Source organism: Palaemon carinicauda, chromosome 32 (assembly GCF_036898095.1).
Source record: "Palaemon carinicauda isolate YSFRI2023 chromosome 32, ASM3689809v2, whole genome shotgun sequence".
Classification (NCBI taxonomy): Eukaryota; Metazoa; Arthropoda; class Malacostraca; order Decapoda; family Palaemonidae; genus Palaemon; species Palaemon carinicauda.
The window spans coordinates 9,193,725-9,198,867 of record NC_090756.1 but is presented as its reverse complement, the minus strand read 5'-3'; positions in this window follow the sequence as shown (position 1 = coordinate 9,198,867).

Here is a 5,143-nt window from a genome sequence, read left to right as displayed (position 1 = left end):
ATATTGATAGAAAAAAAGTTTCCATATTAATTTTATGTGACCTATCAAAGGCATTTGATAGTGTCAACCATGATGAATTGTGTAAATCTCTTAAGGAGCATTACATTGATACGTTCTGGTTTCAGGATTACTTGAAGGATAGAAGTCAGGTAGTTAGATTGGGAGACGTAAATTCTTGCATTGAAAAGGTTGAATTTGGAGTCCCACAGGGATCTGTCCTAGGTCCAATTCTGTTTTTAGTCTACGTTAATGACATGATTAAATTCATAGAAAACTGCTTGCTAATTCAATACGCTGATGACACCCAAGTTCTTTTGGCTGATCAAATAGAAAATTTAGATGGCTTGATAAAAAGGGCTGAACTAATATTGCTCAAAATTAAGAAATATTTTCTAAGAAAAGGGCTATTATTAAATGCCACCAAAACACAGTGCATGTTTGTGGGTAGCTCACAATATATTAGCAAAATTCCAAATGACATTATAATAAAATGCGATGGTGATGAAGTAAAGATAAGTCAACATATGAAAAATCTAGGTCTACACATGGACAGGTACATGACATTCAGTACTCACATTGACGAGCTGAGTAGAAAAGTTAGTGGCATTCTAATGTATTTAAATAGAGTAAAAGATTACTTTGATGATACTACTCGAGCTTTTATTGTGGAAAGTCTGGTCTTGAGTGTAATAAACTACTGTATTAAGATATGGGGGTCAACTAATGATATGCATATGGAAAAAGCTCAAAAAATCCAAAACTTTGCAGGTAGAGTAGCCGTTATTGGGGTGAAAAAACACGATCACATCACCCCAACCCTCCAGCAATTAAAGTGGATAAAATTAAAAGAAAAGTGTATGTACGATGTTTGTGTTTTTGTTTTTAAAAGTTTGAGAAAAGAATATCCCAACTGGCTATACACATTTCCTACAGTTGGTAACTGTAGGAATGCATTAACCAGACAGAATGAAAATCTATATGTAGACAGCTATCGAACTGATTTGGGTTCACGCTCAATGGCAATAAGGGGCCCAGCTTGCTGGAACAAACTACCTCTGGAAATAAGAAAATGTACAAATGTTAGTACTGATTTATTCAAAAAGAAACTTAGGCAATATTTTTTAAATTTTACTTGAATGTATATATATCCTAAATTTTTACAATCCAATTATTGTGAATTTTATGTAAATAATTTATATTGTTATGTAACAGAATAACCATTTTATAATGGAATAAAGGTTTTTGACTTTGACTTTGACTTTGACTCTCTCTCTCTCTCTCTCTCTCTCTCTCTCTCTCTCATAGTCAGTCATTGAGTAACGATGGGCTTAATTTACTCATCACGATGTGCTATTATTATTATTATTATTATTATTATTATTATTATTATTATTATTATTATTATTATTATTATTATTATTATTATACTATATATTGCATAATCTATATATATATATATATATATATATATATATATATATATATATATACATGTACACATACATATACACAATATATATATATATATATATATATATATATATATATATACATATATATATATACATATATATATATATATATACTAACTATATATACACTATATATATATATATATATATATATATATATATATACACATGTATAAAATCATCCGACACATCACCATACGATATTTTATCATGCGTTATATATCATCAGACAATTATTCTCCCAAAATTTCGTCACTTGACTTTTCATCATCAATACATTTCATCATCACGGCTTTTCACTATTATCTCGATATATTGTATTTTATACAATATATCATTCAAAAACCAAAGACAGAAGAAAGCTTTTCCAAATACCAGAGTAATGTAAATAAATTTCTTTAAATTTCTCTGGAATTTCAAAATCTATGGCGTTTTGGTGAACGACCAAGGGCATCCGAAGTCTTTGTAAAGTCTAATTTACACTGTACCGTCATGTCATGTCATATCATGTCACGTTACGTCACGTCACGTCACGTCCCATCATGTCACATTACGTTACGTCACGTCATGTCACATTACGTCACGTCACGTCATGTCACATTACGTCACGTCACGTCATGTCATGTCACATCACGTCACGTCACGCCATGTCACATTACGTCACGTCATGTCATGTCACGTCACGTCACGTCACGTCATGTCATGTCACATCACGTCACGTCACGCCATGTCACATTACGTCATGTCATGTCATGTCACATCACGTCATGTCAACGATGCTATGTATTCACACTATTCATTCCCTCACTGACTCATCACTTCACGTCACGTTACCGTTTCTTCAATTTAGATAGATGGATATGTTCACACTAAACGGTTCTTCGTCACCGTCATAAAACCATCACATCACAGCACCGTCAGGGCATCTATTCCTTCCAAGACAATTCTGACGTGGCGTGACGTGACGGGACGTGCGTGATGTGACGTGACGGTGCAGTGTGAATCAGCCATAATTCGTTGTGGGGTACACTGAATACATGGTTTCTTCGGCAATCTCATAACAGTTTCATTCGATACATTTTGACATCGAATTCCTGTAACTGCCAAGAGCATTGTACCGATTCCAGTTGTTAAACTTTTCATCTCTGTTACTGCTGCTTTTGCTTCTATGCCATTCCCATTAGGGAAATGGGAATTTTCCAAGTGCAGAAGTGAAATAACACGATTTGCTAATTTAGGAGTGGATGCTCAAACCTATTTTCCCTCGCTGGTATTCTGTACACTGTTAAAAATATTCCGTAAAAGAACGATAAAAATCCTTGAATGAATGTTGCCAGACATTTGTCGTCTTAAAAACCGATATATTGGCATTAAGGAGTGATATTACAATCACCAACCCGTAAAAGATAATAACAAAGTGGGGTAAAATTGCGGTCGCCTATATTTAGCTGAAATACGGCTGAGAACAGTATAATTTTATGGGTATTTCCGATTAAAATTGTGGGTTTTTTAACAGTGTACTTCACCAACGGCCAACGGATAGAATTGTTTTAATTTTCTTTATGTTTGTAGCATTCAAATTTCTGGAAGTAAACAGTAGTGTCATTGCTTGTAGTGGTTTTTTCAGAAAGCTCACTTATCTTCTACTCATCTGTTTGAAAAAGTTTATGGAAATGGAAGAATTTCCTGAATAGTACAATGGTTAGAAAATGAATGATTACCTAAGAGTCGTATGATAAAATTAATGAATAACTGTCAAAGTGCTTGACAGTCAAATGATAAAATGACTGTGATGAAAAGACGGGTGGTTAATTATCGGCTGATAAAATGTCTGGTGATGAAATGTCGAGTGATGAAAATGGAGAAACTTTAATGCATTTTACATGCTATTCGGAAAACTATCTGGAGGACAGTCCGTCTTGAGAGTAATTATCTTCGATCTTTGAACGGCACCAAGAAATTGTCTATTCAATTTGAATATGTATATATATATATATATATATATATATATATATATATATATATATATATATATATATATACATATATATATATATATATATATATATACGGATTTTGAGCGAAGCGAAAAATCTATTTTTGGGTGAGATGGCCATGTCGTCCTGATGGAAGTTCCTATAGGGTAGCTTCCTAGGGTATATTACAACTACGGCGATATTCCCAGAGAATTTACCTTAAGGTACCAGAATTCTAAATCCTGGAGCGAGTATCCCTCGTGAAAGGGATATCGCGACATATCAGAGGACGTATTCTAGACACGCCACATGGCAATCTACATCCTGGACAGAGATTTCGTCTCGTAGGAGGTGATTGGCGAGATACGAATTCGGGAAAGAAAAAGGGGAGCCGCTCCCAAGGCTTCCCTATCCTCCGATTCGTATGCGTGCCTGGCGCCAATCCTGGCGCCATCTGTATTCCTTGTAGCGTACACGAGGTGCTACAGATACTGTATGTAGAGAGGGGTCCTACAGCCCTTTCTTAGAAAGGCAAGGGCGGGTCCATCAGGACGACATGGCCATCTCACCCAAAAATAGATTTTTCGCTTCGCTCAAAATCCGTTTTTTGGGCTCAAGCCATGTCGTCCTGATGGAAGTGTACCAGAGCATTACTGTATCTGTGGATTCTCAGAACGTGCCGTACTCCCCGGCGTAATTTTTCCCGGTCGACTAGACCTAGAGACCTAAGATGTTACCGTTATACATCTTTTCAACTAACTATAAACTATGTTAGAGCTTCCTGCCCCCTACAGGGAAGAGTCCTACTAGACTCTTGAAAAGTCTCGAAGAGTACATATACCTATGTATGAATACCAGGCAAGCTAATATAGTGGTCTCGCCCTATATTAAGTAAAGCATAGTTTGTAAAGAACCACTGCATCAATATGAAATATCGACCAGTTCTCCGCACAATACTTGTATTGGACAAAGGTTTTATATCCGCATAGGAGGAAAACCAATGCAACATAGCTTGCATAAAGGAACAATTCTATTAGAATTATCCCAGATAAGGTACATAGAATGAATGCTCAATTATACCAATAAATTGACACAGGTGAAGGAGACGCAAGGTTCTCAAGAACCAGATTATTGACAGGCAATAAATAGACAGGTTAACCACAATTATATATATATATATATATATATATATATATATATATATATATATATATATATATATATATATATATATATATATATACATAAGAAGAGGATAACCCAAAACTTTAAGCATAAGTATGATAGTAAACAGAGCTTGTTTGTCTGAAAGAAAAAACATTAGATGCCACTTTTAAGATACCGAGGTATCAAAGTCATAAAAGCCTGTATTACAAATCAATGACATTAGCGTTAGAAACGCTCGGCACACATGTCTGCACTTATGCTAGGTTCACCTTCGGAAATGGAACAGTCTGGATGGGCAACACAGTGCCCTCACTTAGTTTGTAGTACAGTATGTAACTACACACTCACCCTGGAATTAATCGTCCCAATTAAGACCACTGTTCCTCGCAGAGTTAAACAGTAGGGTTAACACTGCGACCCACTGCTACCACAGATCTCTTTTAGTTCCTCTACTTGCTTCGCATAGTGGCGAAAGAACACTCTGGAAGACTTCCAGCCAGTGTATGAACGGAGATGTTCAAAATCCAT